Raw genomic sequence first — 16224 nt, 5'->3', positions numbered from 1 at the left:
ATGAGGGTCCCAAACCCAAACAAAGTCTGAACCCAGGGAACACCAGAATAAAAGACAGGACTAGATCAGAAACAAATCACTGCTAAGTCAGAACCTGGACATAAAGGAGGAAACAACTCTGCAAAGGCAAGGCCTGGACTGAATAGGTAACATCTTGGCCAAAGACAAGGAATAGGATCCCAGCCCCAGCAAAAATAAAAGCTTGTATCTATATTCCCTATACCCCAGGAGCAGAACTAACTCAACAAAGATGAGCATAGAAGCTAAAAGATTGCTCACAAAAGAAAAATTCTTTATAGACAAAAATGATAACAATGTCATGTCTGAAGAAGAAATCATTGAAAAATCACTCACGGGGGAAACTCAAAACAGTCTATAAATTGGACTCAAATACAAAAGCTTATGGAAAAGTTTAAAAAAGAATTGAAATACCAAATGAGAGAGAAAGAAAAATGGAAAAAAGAAATGAGAGTCATGCAGGAAAATTTAGGTATGGAAACAAAGGGCTCTTGGCTAGAGGCAGATTGCCTCTCTTGAAGAAGGGAGACTTGAAGACTCAGAAGAACATGTTTTCCTGGGGAGCTGTTAACTTGATCAAAAGGACTTTAAAGAGGAAATAGGAACTGCAGGTGAACTCAGTTTTTCATCTGAGAATCTGCAAAAACTTGAGGAAACTGAGTGAAGAGATGGTCAAAAAATACCTCAGTGTTTTCAATTTAGGTCACCGGGCTGGGATCTGAGTGAGTGCATATACATATGGTCATTGTTACCTTAGAAAAGACGTGATGAAAGCTAGAAAATGATGGAAATCTAGAAAACATTTTCTTGATTTTCAAAAGGAAAATAGGCCTGCTTGATTTAATAGCAACATGCAAGCAAAAAGGATAAAAAAAAATAAATGATTGAACAGATGGCTTTTGAACATTTGGAATGAGAGATATAGAGTAGACCTGAGACACCTAAAACTAATGCTTCAATTTACAGAAGAGAGGACAGGAAGCAGGAGTTTAAATGAATTAGTTCATAGTTATTTGTGTAGTATAAATCAGGAATAGGGCTTGAATTTGTTCTGAATACAAAAGCAATTTTCCCCCCTATACCCTAACCATGCAACCTAACCATGGAATATCAAAGTTAAATGCAACTCTAGAATCATGGAAAATGGAATGTTTAAAGTTAGGTAAGATTTTAGAGACTATCCAGTCCAATCAAATCATTTTATATATCAGAGAATATAGGCAAGTAAGTTTCACAGGTTATATAGCGACTAAGTTGCAAAATCTAGATGAGTACTGGCATTTGCTGATCTCCAAATATTCTTCTTTTCCTGGCACAATATCAGAAAAGTGTTAGGCCAGAAAGCTGCTGAGGTCCTATTTTTTAGCTTGGGATTCTAGTCTTCCAATGTCCTATATTAAGGGGGTTTTTTGTTTGTTGTTTTTATGAATGATTTGGATGAAGGCGTGGATGACATGCTCATTAAATTTGCTGATTCTTCAAAATTGGAAAGCAGAGTTAATAAGCTAGAATACAGAAATATTGCATCAAAATACCAAGAAAATTTGGAACAAGGAGTCAAATATGACACTTTTTCAAAAAATAAAGTTTATTGATATTTTTATTTTTTTATAACTTACCTTTTCCAATGTATTCCATCTCTTTGCCCCTCTCAGAAACAGACTAGAAAAGGAAAACAATAGGAGAACAAATTGAGGAGATACCCTTCCATATTTCTTCTCTGGGGGTCAAACTAGAATTTGTTGAATTCAATTTCAGTGGTTTTGTTGATATTTTTTCTATTTATATTGACACTGCATATGTTTATATTGATAATACATATGATTCCATCTATATTGATATTGCATCTGCATTTTTCTTCATTCTGCTTTCTTCACTTTGCATCAGTTCTTCGTGACTCCCCATGTTTCTCTGTAGTAATCAAGTTCATCATTTTTTACAGCATGTACTAAAACTTTTTTTTAGACATTCCCTAATCATTGGGCTTCTACTTTGTTTCCAGTTCTTTTCTAGTACAAAAAATACTGCTGTAAATCCTCTGCATATATATGATTTTTCTTTGTATCTATTTTGTAGGAAAATATTCAACATTTTTTTATGATTCCAAAATTGTTTTCTAAAAAGGGCAATTTAATTTACAGTTAAATCAGCTATGAGTTAGTGTACCTGTCTTTCCACAACCCCTCCAATAATGACCATTCTTATTTTTGTCATCTGCAAGTTTGCTGGGTATGAAGTAAAACTCTCAGTTGTTTTCATTTCCATTTCCTTTTAATAATTTGGATCATTATTTCATGTGGTTATTAATAGTTTTCAATTGCTCTTTTGAGAACTCTCTTGTGCCTATTCTTTGCTACTTATGTATTGTAGAGCTGCTTTTATTTTTATGTTTTAATACAGATAAATCTAAAGTTTTGTAGATGAGTTAATAAAAATATCAACTACAAAATACAGAATGGTGAACCCTGACTAGATAACTGCTAGTTTAGGGTACTATAGACTAAATTTTATTAAACAATATGATTTGACAGCCAGAAAGTTAATACAATTTTAGATTTCACAAATAAAATGAGTGTCTGAACCACTATTGTCTACCCTGATTGAACCACATTTGAAATACTGCCTTCCATTTTAGATATCACATTTTAGGAATATTCTTAAGTATATCCAGGAGAATCTGAGATCAAAGGGAAGTGAAATTATTCTATCCAGTAAGCAGTTGAAAGAACTATGGATGTTCAGCTTAGAAAAAAGAAAATGAAAGCATAGCATTATTGCTAATTTTACTTCTCTGAAGGAAGAAATATTAAATTTGTTCTCCTTGATCTCAGAATAGAGAAGTAAGACCAATAAGTAGAAATAAATTTCAGCTAAATATAAAAAGGAACTCATTAACAATTAGAGTTGTCTAAAAGAAGGGGATGGGTCAGGAGGTAGTGAATTCTCAATCACAAGAAGTCTTCATGTGGAAGACAACTTTGTCAGGGATGCTGTGTTGGGGGGGATTTCATATGCACAATCTTCAAGTTGAATGAGCAACATCAGGTCCTAGAACAGTGGAAGGACCTTATAGATCTTCTATTTCAACTCCCTCATTTTATAGATGGGAAAAGTGAGACCCAAAGAGTTTAAGTGATTGAATTCCTTATCTCCTCTGACACCATTTTATCTCATTTTGTTTCAGATCTATTCACTTTCCATGCAGTTTTTTTTTTTGAGTTGTCAGAGCCAAGTTGTTGTATGTTTGCGTCTGAGTATCTTTGAAGTTGTTTTCTGTTTCTTTTCAAATCCAAGTACTTTAAAATGCTTAAATGCTTTGCCAATAGAGGCCATGGAATCTCCTTCCTTAGAGGCTTTTGCAAAAGGAATAGGTAATTCTCTGGAATATTTAAATTCAGTCTAAACTATTCATTTTAGGAGAAAATTTTGGAATCAAACCTTAGCCTATGGGAGTAGATACAATGGAGCATGATCAGGCTAACAAGTTAAACTTTTGTTCTGCCTAGAATCCTAGGCTCTGATGGTCTACAAGGTCACCCTGTTTCTTTTTTTTTAATTTATTTTTTATTAAAGATATTATTTGAGTTTTACATTTTCCCCCAATCTTGCTTCCCTCTCCCCTCCCCCCACAGAATGCACTCTGTCAGTCTTTACCTTGTTTCCATGTTGTACCTTGATCCAACTTTGGTGTGATGAAAGAGAAATCATATCCTTAAAGAGAAGTCTAAGAGGTAACAAGATCAGACAATAAGCTATCTGTTTTTTTTCTAAATTAAAGGGAATAGTCCTTGTACTTTGTTCAAACTCCACAGCTCCTTATGTGGATACAGATGGTACTCTCCTCTGCAGACAGCCCAAAATTGTTCCCGATTGTTGCACTGATGGAATGAGCAAGTCCTTCAAGCTTGAACATCACTCCCATGTTGCTGTTAGGGTGTACAGTGTTTTTCTGGTTCTGCTCATCTCACTCAGCATCAGTTCATGCAAATCCCTCCAGGTTTCCCTGAAATGCCGTCCCTCCTGGTTTCTAATAGAACAATAGAGTTCTATGACATACATATACCACAGTTTGCTAAGCCATTCCCCAATTGAAGGACATTTACTGGATTTCCAATTCTTTGCCACCATGAACAGGGCTGCTATAAATATTTTTGTACAAGTAATGTTTTTACCCTTTTTCCTCATCTCTTCAGGGTATAGACCCAGTAGTGGTATTGCTGGGTCAAAGGGTATGTACATTTTTGTTGCCCTTTGGGCATAGTTCCAAATAGCTCTCCAGAAGGGTTGGATGAGTTCACAGCTCCACCAACAGTGTAATAGTGACCCAGATTTCCCACATCCCTTCCAACAATGATCATTATCCTTCCTGGTCATACTGGCCAATCTGAGAGGTGTGAGGTGGTATCTCAGGGAAGCTTTATTTTACATTTCCCTAATAATTAATGATTTAGAGCATTTTTCATATGGCTATAGATTACTTTGATCTCCTCATCGATAAATTGCCTTTGCATATCCTTTGACCATTTGTCACTTGGGGAATGGCTTTTTGTTTTAAAAATATGATTCAGTTCTCTGTATATTTTAGAAATGAGTCCTTTGTCAGAATCATTGTTGTAAAGATTGTTTCCAAATTTACTACTTTTCTTTTGATCTTGATTACAGTGGTTTTATCTGTGCAAAAGCTTTTTAATTTAATGTAATCGAAATCATCTAATTGGTTTTTGGTGATGTTCTCCAACTCTTCCTTAGTCATAAACTGTTCCCCTTTCCATAGATCTGACAGGTAGACTAGTCTTTGATCTTCTAATTTGCTTATAGTATTGTTTTTTATGTCTATGTCCTGTAACCATTTGGATCTTATCTTGGTAAAGGGTGTGAGGTGTTGGCCTAATCTAAATTTCTTCCATATTAACTTCCAATTTTCCCAGCAATTTTTATCAAAGAGGGAGTTTTTATCCCAATGGTCAGACTCTTTGTGTTTATCAAACAGCAGATTACTATAATCATCTCCTGCTTTACACCTAGTCTATTCCACTGGTCCACCACTCTATTTCTTAGCCAATACCAAACAGATTTGATGACTGATGCTTTATAATATAATTTTAGATCTGGTAGGGCTAAGCCACCTTCTTTTGCACTTTTTTTCATTAAGCTCCTGGCAATTCTTGACTTTTTATTTCTCCATATGAATTTACTTACAATTTTTTCTAACTCGTTAAAGTAATTTTTTGGAATTTTGATTGGTAGGGCACTAAACAGATAGTTTAGTTTTGGTAGAATTGTACTTTTTATTATATTAGCTCTACCTATCCATGAGCAGTTGATATTTGCCCAGTTATTTAAATCTAATTTAATTTGTGTGAGAAGTGTTTTATAATTGTTTTCAAAAAGATTCTGAGTCTGTTTTGGCAAATAGACTCCCAAATATTTTATATTGTCTGAGGTTACTTTGAATGGAATTTCTCTTTCTAGCTCTTACTGCTGTTTCTTGCTAGACATATATAGAAAAGTTGAGGATTTATGAGGGTTTATTTTATAACCTGCAACTTTGCTAAAATTGCTAATTGTTTCCAATAATTTTTTTAGGTGATTTCTTGGGATTCTCTAGGTAGACCATCATGTCATCTGCAAAGAGTGACAGTTTTGTCTCTTCCTTCCCAATTCTAATTCCTTTAATTTCTTTTTCTTCTCTAATTGCTGATGCTAACATTTCTAATACAATATTGAATAGTAGTGGTGATAATGGGCACCCTTGTTTCACCCCTGATCTTATTTGGAATGCCTCTAGCCTTTCCCCATGGAATATAATGCTTGTTGATAGTTTCAGATAGATACTGCTAATTATTTTAAGGAACAGTCCATTTATTCCTACACTCTCTAGTGTTTTTAATAGGAATGGATGCTGTATTTTGTCAAAAGCTTTTTCAGCATCTATTGATATGATCATATGATTTCTGATAAGTTTGTTGTTGATATAATTGAGTATACTAACAGTTTTCCTAATATTGAACCAACCCTGCATTCCTGGAATAAATCCTACTTGATCATAATGTATTATCCTAGTGATGACTTGTTCTAATCATTTTGCTAAGGTTTTATTTAAGATTTTTGCATCTATATTCATCAGGGAGATAGGTCTATAATTTTCTTTCTCTGTTTTAACTCTTCCTGGTTTAGGTAACAGTACCATATTGGTTTCATAGAAAGAGTTAGGCAGAGTTCCATCTTTCCCTATTTTTCCAAAGAGTTTATATAGGATTGGAACCAATTGTTCCTTAAATGTTTGGTAGAATTCACTTGTGAATCCATGAGGCCCTGGAGATTTTTTTTAGGGAGTTCAGTAATGACTTGTTGAATTTCTTTTTCTGAGATAGGGTTATTTAGGAATTTAATCTCTTCTTCATTTAACCTGGGCAACCTATATTTTTGTAAATATTCATCCATTTCACTTAGATTATCAAATTTATTGGCATAGAGTTGGGCAAAATAATTTTGAATTATTACTTTAATTTCCTCCTCATTGGTGGTGAGTTCACCTTTTTCATTTATGATACTAGCAATTTGGTTTTCTTCTTTTTTTTAATCAAATTGACCAGAGTTTTAACCATTTTATTGTTTTTTTCATAATATCAACTTTTGGTTTTATTTATTAATTCAATAGATTTTTGCTTTCCATTTTATTAATTTCTCCTTTAATTTTTAGAATTTCTAATTTGGTACATAATTGGGGATTTTTGATTTGTTTTTTCTCTAATTTTTTTAGTGGCATGTATAGTTCATTGATTTCCTCTTTCTCCAATTTATTCATATAAGCATTTAGAGCTATAATATATCCCCTGAGAGTTGCTTTCAATGAATCCCATAGGTTTTGGTATGTTGTTTCATTATTATCCTTATCTAGGATAAAATGGTTAATTGTTTCTGTAATTTATTTTTTGGTCCACTCATTTTTTAAAATGAGGTTATTCAGTTCCCAATTTGCTCTGGGTCTATACCTCCTTGGCCCAGTATTGCATATGACTTTTATTGCATTGTGATCTGAGAAAGATGTATTCACTATTTCTGCCTTTCTACAGTTGATCATTAGGTTTTTATGTGCTAGTACATGGTCAGTTTTTGTATAAGTTCCATGTACTGCAGAGAAAAAGGTATATTCCTTTCTATCCCCATTCAGTTTCCTCCATAAGTCTACCATATCTAATTTTCCTAACTATGTATTTCCCTCCCTAATTTCTTTTTTATTTGTTTAATGTTTTGATTTATCTAGATCTGATAGCAGAAGGTTGAGGTCTCCCACTAGTAGAGTTTTGCAGTCTATGTCTTCCTGTAATTCTTTTAGCTTCTCCTCTAAGAATTTGGGTGCTGTCCCACTGGGTGCATATATATTCAGTATTGAAATGACTTTATTGTCTATGGTACCTTTTAGGAGGATAAAGTTTCCTTCCTTATCTCTTTTAAAGCTATCTATTTTTGCTGCTGCTTTGTCTGAGATAAGGATTGCTACCCCTGCTTCTTTTACTTCAGCTGAAGCAAAATATATTTTGCTCCAACCTTTTACCTTTACTCTATATGTATCTCTCTGCTTCAAATGAGTTTCTGGTAAGCAGCATATTGTAGGATTCTGGTTTTTAATCCACTCTGCTATTTGCTTACATTTTAAGGGAGAGTTCATCCCATTCACATTCAAGGTTATGATTACTAATTCTTTATTGCCCTCCATGCTATCTTCCCTCTGTTTGTATTTTTCCCCCTTCCCCCCCCTTTTATCCATATTCCCCAGTCTTTGTTTCTGAAAACCACCCCCTTCAGTGTGTTTGCCCTCTTATATCACACCCTCCCCTTTCTTTCCCCTTTCCCTTTTTCCTTTTTCCCTTCCCTTCCTTTTGTTATTTCCCCTTATTTCCCCCACTCCCCTTCCCTTTCTCTGTCCCCCCTACCCTTTTCCCCTTTTAATACTTGAAAGGTTAGATGTTTTATAAGTTAACTGAGTATGTGTAGGTTGACTTTAAGCCAAGTCTGATGAGAAGAAGGTTCAGGTGTTTCTCCTCTGCTCCCTTCTTCCCCACTATTACCATTGGTTTTTTGTACCTCTTAGTGTAATGGGATTTACCCCATTCAATCCCCTCCCTCCTCCTATCTCTTTCCTGTCCCCCTTTTTAGGGCAGTAGTGTTTTTTTTTTTAGATCGTTCTATCTAAGTCTTGGAAAATTCTCAGTGTCTTTCCCTTTTAGTTCTGTATATTCTATCAAATAGAGTCAAAATTCCTGAGAGTTATTAGTCTTTCTCCCAAGTGGGGTTAAAGCCTGTTACATCCCATTAGATAGTAGTCTCATGGATAGGTCATGAATGTCCATCATTTCTGGCTAGGTGTACTCTCTCTGTTAGAGTTACATTTCTCAAGGTTTATGAGAATTTTCTTTTTTTTTTTACCCCCTTGCTGGGATATAGCCAGTTTCAACTTACTGGATTGCAATTTTTTTTTTCTTTTACGGCCCCCCCTTTTTTTTTTTACCTTTTCATGTGTCTCTTGAACCTGCTGTTTGATGCCCAAATTTTCTGTTTAGCTCTGGTGTTTTCATCAGAAATTTTTGGAATTCTTCCATTTCTTTAAATGTCCATCTTTTTCCCTGGAAGAGAAGGCTCAGCTTTGCAGGAAAGTAGATTCTTGGCTGCATTCCAAGCTCCCATGCTCTTCGAAATATCTCGTTGCAGGCCATTCGATCCCTTAAAGCTGATGCAGCCAGGTCCTGCGTGATCCTTACTGTGGTTCCTTGATATTTAAAGTGTTCCTTTCTGGCTGCTTGCAGGATTTTCTCTTTTATCTGATAGTTCCACAGTTTGGCCACAACATTCCTTGATGTTTTCATTTTAGGATCTTTTTCTGGTGGGGATCGATGTACTCTTTCAATAACTACTTTGCCCTCTGATTCCATGATATCAGGGCAGGTTTCCATCACTAGATGCTGTAATATTAAGTCCAGGCTTTTTTTCTCTTCAATGTTTTCAGGAAGTCCTATAATTTTCAGGTTGCCCCTCCTCGATCGATCTATTCTGGAAGTCAGTGGTTTTGTTGATGAGGTACTTTACATTTGCTTCTATTTTTTCTATTTTTTGATTTTGTTTAACTGACTCTTGCTGTCTCATGGAGTCATTAGTTTCTGTAGACTCCATTCTTTTTTGTGGGGAGGAGTTTTCTTCTTTAACCTTTTCCAACTCCTTTTCTAATTGGTCAGTTGTACTTTTGAAAGAGCTTTCCATTTGACCAATCGAGGTTTTGAGAGAATTAATTTCTTTTTGCATTTGCCCATTTGAAGATCTGAGAGATTTGTTTTCTTGTTGCAAGGTATTAATTGTCTCACCCAAATTTTCTAGTTGATTTTTAAACTCCTTCCTTATTTCTTCAAGAAATTCTTTCTGTGCTGAAGACCAGATTGTATTCTCCTCAGAGGTTCCAGCTCTCTCTGAGTTAGTGTCTTTCCCTTCCAAGAATTTTTCTATGGATTCACCTTTCTGCTGACCTTTCTTCATTTTGCTGAGACCTGAGTTTTGGAGGGGCTCGTTCACAGGGGCTTGGGATTGCTAAAGGCTTTACTCACTGAGTGAAGTTTCTCTGACTGGCCAGTAGGAAGTGCTGGTTGCTTTCTCAGGAGTGTCTGTGACCTTGGTTGAGGCCCTCTCCTTTTCCTTGAAGGGAGGAGTTGGAGGTATTGAATTCTTTTGCCTTCAATCAATGGTGGGCTTTACCCTGGCCTGAGGTCATTCCTCAGCTGGGCTGGTTCTTCTACTCACACACCTGGGCCTGAGGCAGAAGTAGTTTGCATTTGTTTGTTAGGGGAGAAGTCTGAGTTGTAATGGGACTCAGACCAGAGGAGCCCAGGGATGGTGTCCACAGCTCCCCTGCTCCAGAATTCTCCCCCCAGCCCTGTCCAGGATCTCCAGGGGGACAGCTCCAACACCAGCACCTCTGCTCCCCCACAGACTCATGCCCCCGCAGTCCAGCCCCACCTCTGATCCAGCAGGTCCGGCTCTTGGACCCTCAGACTCCCAGTTCCAATTCAGCTGCTAGTCTGGTTTATCTGGGCTGATCCTCCTTCTGGGCCCAGACTCACCCACCCGAATTCAGCCACAGCTCCTGCTAGAGACAAATCCTGAGGTAGATGTTCTTTCTCTTGGCTTTTCTTTCTGGGATTTTTTGAGTCGGATTTCTTTTAAGAGGTTTGTTTCATGTGATAGATGGGGAAGAGATCAAGAGACTTTAGAACTGTGCCTATCTTCTCTCTGCCATCTTCGACAAGTCATCACCCTGTTTCAATCCTATTTCTGTAGATTTAGGAATATAGAATATTAGAATGTGAGAAGTGAAGAGAATAAGTAATCATAAATAGACAATGAATATTAAGAAGGAAGTCATATCCCTATATTTTAAAGGCAAAAAGAGAGGCTCTTTCAGGAAAAGTGACTTTGGTCACAAAATTTGTATGGAACAGAGTTGAAACTTGAGCTCAGAAACTCATAAAGTACAGTATTCTTCCCAGTGTATAATACTGGCTTTTCTATTCTAATGTTCTTTGGTCAAGTTTTAAGAGCAATGAATCTTGATTTTCTATTTGTCAAGAACAGTGAGATTTTTCCTCACTATTAGAACAGGTTAGACCTTCAGAATGTTATTCTTTTGATATCCTATCTCTATCACATACTTACTGTCCTTGGGGAACTCTTTTAAACTCTTTGGGCCTGTTTCTATCTCTGTTACTCAAGGAGGCTGAACTTAATGACTTCTTGGGTATTTTTCCTTTATAAATCTATGATCCTAAGATCTATAGATAATGTTTAAGAAGGAAGGAAGGAATAAAGAAATGGAATAAAGAACAAAGAAAGAAAAGAAAGGGAAAGAATTAAGAGAACGAAGGAAAGAAATGACAAGCATTTATTACTATTTCAGATATTGTGTTAAGTATTTTACAAATATTATCTCATTTGATACTCACTATAACTCTAGAACTGAGGTGCTGTGATTATTCCTGTTTTCCAGTTGATAAAGGTGAGATAAAGTGCCTTGCCCAGGATCACAGAGCTAGGAACTATCTGAAATTGCAATCTGAATTCAGGTCTCCTGACACTACTTCCAGTGTACTCTAGTTCCAGTATGCCATTTGGTTGCCTCTGTCTAGGAGCTATATTTCCCCACCTTGATTTTGTTACTGATACCAGACCAACAAAGTACTATCCTTCCTTCTCAGAAGGATGTTTTCAATGATAAGCAGCTGAGATTTAGAGGAACTCTTCTTAATTTTTTTTTATTTTGATACACTCAGTTGAAGAAGATTAGGTCTTGCTCATCATCATCTCTCTCTCCTGATTAGAACTTCTTTGGAAGTTAGTTTCCTTCCCAGGAAATGCTGATTTTCCCCAGATCTCTCCATTTTCACAACTCCCTTTGAGCCATGAGGGTGATACAGTTACCTCCAAAAACCTTGTCAGCTTTCCCAGTCAGTGGGGATCTCTGAGGTGGCATGGAGCCAAAGACAAGTTAGACTGATCCAAGGGTTGTCAGTTTTTAATGAGTTGGATTTTTCCCAGTTTTACTGCATCCCTTTGGAATTTGCACTCCAAGCAGCTCACAGACATGGATTGCAATGATCCAGTACTCCTCTGTAGAGAACTTCTGCAGACAGTGAATCAGGATAGCCCCAGAGAAGAAAAGATTCTTTGGTGTTGGCATTGGGATGGGTTACCTTTCTCAGGTCCTTGGGGAGGATTAAATTGAAATTCCAAGACATTGAATTTCATAGAAAACCATAAATAAATCTCTTAAATGGAAGTTTAAACATTTCAAAGCACATTCAGAATTCATTATGCTTTTTGAGACTTATAGTAGTACACAGAGGGCAGTAGCCTGAGGTAATTAGGTAATTATACCCATTTTACAGGTAGAGAAACTGAGATCCAGAGATATGCAATAGCTAAGGTCTTTTGAGGAGTTGTACATAAACTTATCTATTTTATCATGATCAATATCTCCACCCAGAATTTAATGACTATCAGTTTTGTGTTATTCATTGAAGTCTCTGATGCAACCTTGGGTAAAGCCCTTATAACCTCTCTGAGCCTGGATTTCCTCATTAAATGAGGGAGTTGAATGAAATGGTTTCTGCTGTTCATCCAACTCTAGATCTGTGATCCTAGGTCTATATATAAGGGCTCTATGAATGAATATTTTATATGCTAGGGAACCTCATATTAGGAGAGGTTGCTATGGGTGAAAATAACTTGGGGAGACTTCATAGAATGGAGGAAGAGAGGTGGTTGGGGACTGAGGTGGACCTTTCAATACCAGGGAACATTTAAATCAGTAGAAAGGAACTTTACTATTCTTTGGAGGGAGCAGAGTAAGGTAAAAACAACTCTGCCTTTGGTATCAAATCCCTGAATTTAAATTCAAATTCTGTTGGCTTTTGTTTTGCTGATTTTTGCAAGGCAATGGAGTTAACTCAAGGTGTCACAGTTAAGTTAGTATTAAGTGTAGGAGGGCAGATTTGAATGCAGGTCTTCCTAATTCCAGGGCCAATGCTCTATCTTCTGTGTTACTTATTAGCTGCACTGTGTCACTTAGCTCAAATTCCATTTCTAACTACATATATAAAACCGGGCAACTACCTTTACCTTTGTAGCCTACATTTTTCCTTCCTTCCTTCCTTCCTTCCTTCCTTCCTTCCTTCCTTCCTTCCTTCCTTCCTTCCTTTCTTCCTTCCTCCTTTCTTTTGGTTAAGTCTGAAATTAAAAGGACAAATTAGATAATCTCCAAGGTCCCTTTTGAGTAGTGAGGTGGCACAATGGATAGAATGATGGACCTAAAGTCAGGACTTTTTGAGTTCAAATCTGTTCTCAGACATTTATTAACTGTGCTATCCTAGGCAAGTCTCAATTTTCTCTTCTGTAAAATGAGTTGGAGAAGTAAATGGCAAGCCACTACAGTATCTCTGCCAAGAAAATCCCAAATGGAGTCATGAAGAGTGGGAAAATGACTGGAGAACAACAAAGTCCCTTCTTTCCATATGACCATCATTCTAGGTCAGGCATATGCATGATAAGTGCTTGGTAAAATGTTTAGCTCATAGCAGGGGTTTAATAAATGCTGATACCCACCACTGTTATAGTGTCCTAATTGGTCTTTCTGCTTCAAGTCTCTCTCTTTTCTACTTCAAGTCTCTTTTCTGCTAGATTTTTCACTCAGCAGACAATGTGATATTCATAAAATACATGTCTGACCATGTTCTTTTGTTGATCAATGTCCTTCTTTAGTTCTCTATTAGCTCTAGAATGAAATAAAAACTCCCATATTCAGCACTTAAAACCCTTCCCAATCGATCTCAAATTCATCATTTCAGATTAGGATCTGTTATTCCCCTTTACCAACTCTATGTTCTAGTCATATGGCATTCCAATTCCTGTTTCTGTGTCTTTGCCTAGGCTGTCCCTCATTCTTTGAATACATTCCTTCCTTACCTCTGACTCTTGGCTACAGTTTCTTTCAAAACTTAGCTCATATAAACACCTCCTACAGGAGGCCTTTCCTGACCCCCCCAGCTGCTAGTGTTTCCTTTGCAAAATTAAATTGCATTTATTTTGTACACACTTATGTAATGACTACCCTCATATGTATACTTGTACTCCATAAGAGTGTAGGCTTTTTGATAGTGTGGAATGATTTGTGTCTTTCTAGCACCATGACTGGTCCTGGATAAATTGTTAATTGAATGATTAGTTCTAGTTCAAAATTCTATTATTCAAATATCCCTTATAGTTTAAAATGTTCTGTGATTATCAAATCCCCTTTGTCCCTGAAGTTTGATAAATTCATTTTATGCTCATGGGTTGTGCTAGGAAAGCTGGAATTAGAATGAGTCTCTGGTCATCCTTGTAACATTTTACACTAATTGAGAGAACCTCAAAGTAACCACAGAAACAGATGGTAACTATACTGTTTCTAGCCTCAACCTGACCTCGACATCCATCTCAGCCAGATGGGTGGCCTTCTGTCTCTCTCCCCACCTCCCCAGGGCTCCCAAGAAGAGCGTTTCGCCTCTCTAGAATCAGGAAAGATCTGAATTACCCATGGAACTTATTCTATATAGCTCTGGAGGGCAGAAATAGATCTAGTGTTTGAAAGTAAGGAGATAAATACCAGTTCAATTAAAAGAAGAATTCAAAACAGTAGGACTCAGAAGGTGGTGAAGTTCACATCACTAGAGGTTTTCAAACAGGTACTAAGTTGGTAAGAGCAGGTTCTTGCATTGGATAGAGATTTTAATAGATGATCTTTTAGAGACTCTTCCAACTCCAACATTCTTTTAAAAAAAAGCAAATTTAATATTTATTCATTTTAAACTTTTCTTATAAAAGTTTCAAATTCTCTTCCTCACTTTAAGTCCTCCCCTCATACATTGAAAAAGCAAGCAATATGCTATCGATTATACATGTGAAATCATGTAAAACCTATTTCCATATTAGCCATTTTGCAAAAATAAAGTGAAAAAATTACACTTTAATCTGTACTTGGAATTTATCAATTCTCTTTCTCGAGATGAGAATTTTTCATTGAGTCTTTGGAATTACCTTGGATCAATATATGAATCAAGAACTCTAAGATTCTTGAATTCCTTGAGTCATTAAGTATCCATGAGATAGTGTCTTGATCTGAAAGGGAAGGATTTGAGATTAAACCCAGTTTACTACCTATGTGACCTTGAGAAAGTAACAATCCAACTCAATAAGGTCTTATTAAATACCTGCTCTGTAAAAGGAACTATAATCTCTCTGGCCTCAGCTTTTGTATTTAACACGAGGAAGTTTCACTAGATGATATCTGTTTCCTTCCAAATCTAAAGCCTTAATTCCTCTTCCAGAGTCTGTTTTTACTCACAAAGCAGACTGTTGCTTGATATTTGTCAGAGGAGACAGACATAAGAGCAGAGAGTTCAAGAACATGGAACACTGGAAAGAGACACCCAAACCATGAAACTGATCTATGCCAGACCCCTTTTGAGATTCATTCCCTTGCTGAGTGGGTGCAAGAATAAACATAAAGATTACAAAAAAAATGACCCCTGGAATGATTGAAAGAAGAAGAAATACAAGAGGTTCCTGCCATCAGATCAAGGGCTTCCTTCATTATCCATTCTAAGACCCCGAGGTTTTCTTTTTTCTTTTAATTTAAATTTTCTACAAGAGAACATATGGAAAAATATAGGCAAGACTGGTGTACTAGGATGATTATGAAATGCCTGAGGGGTTGCTATGGTAAATACAGAAACACAGTCTCCTTAAATGACAAAGGCTGAGTGGGTGTAAGCCCTACTCTTCCTAGAAGAGGGAAGTAATGATTTCTGTCTAAACTCCTACCCTGGGGGAATCTGCTTGTTTAAACACATTCTCTACCATGTGTTGGTAAAAACCTGCTGAGTAACATGGGCTAGCTTTTTTTCCATCAGACTCGCAATATGGCATATATTTTCACTTTTCTTCTAATAAATGTTTTCTATCATATACATTTTGTTATGTTCTGGACAGTTTCCCTCTTCATGCCTGATGAGCATTTTGAAAAAATAAATAAGTCAAGAAAGCCTCTCAAAAGGATTATCCCATGTTTTACCTTAGGAGTAAATACCAAATCATGGGAAGGTCTTAGTTAATCCAACTAAATGAGTCCTATTTCTATAGTACCTTACAGTATGCAAAGAACTTCCTTACAACAATCCAGTGAAGAAGACAAGGAAAAGGATTATTTTCCTGCCCTTTATATATGGGGAAACTGAGATGAAAAATTAGGAAGACTAGGTCCAGGGTTACATGGCTAGTAGTAGGTAGCAACGCTGGGCTTGGAGTTCAAATGTTTTCTGCCTCTAACTTCCAGGGTTCTTTTCATAACACTATACATTGCCAGAGGGAATTAGAGGATGAAGTGAGATGTATCAGAGGCATGTGAATTAGGAAGGAGAGAAGCATGGGTAAAGTGAGGGGGGGCGGGGAGAGAGGTGAATGTCAATCCTTAAGAGAGTCAATAATGTCCTTAGAGTTATGTACAATATTGTAAAATCCCATACTTTTCTCAACCTCAGATTCCATTTATTTTTTGGAATATTGACAATATGAGGTCAAGGGGATTCCATACTTCTTGGTAGTCCCTAATATCTTAGAACAATTTGA

General features: G+C 36.5%; 1 pseudogene; it reads right to left on the bottom strand.

Annotated features, from left to right (window-relative positions):
- Positions 1–16224, bottom strand: part of LOC141504278 (signal recognition particle receptor subunit alpha-like) — a 32101-nt pseudogene that overhangs the window by 13478 nt on the left and 2399 nt on the right.

This window comes from Macrotis lagotis, chromosome 1 (assembly GCF_037893015.1).
Source record: "Macrotis lagotis isolate mMagLag1 chromosome 1, bilby.v1.9.chrom.fasta, whole genome shotgun sequence".
In the NCBI taxonomy this organism is placed as follows: Eukaryota; Metazoa; Chordata; class Mammalia; order Peramelemorphia; family Peramelidae; genus Macrotis; species Macrotis lagotis.
Note: the sequence above shows the minus strand (reverse complement) of the source record. Positions and strands in the feature narration are given on the sequence as shown.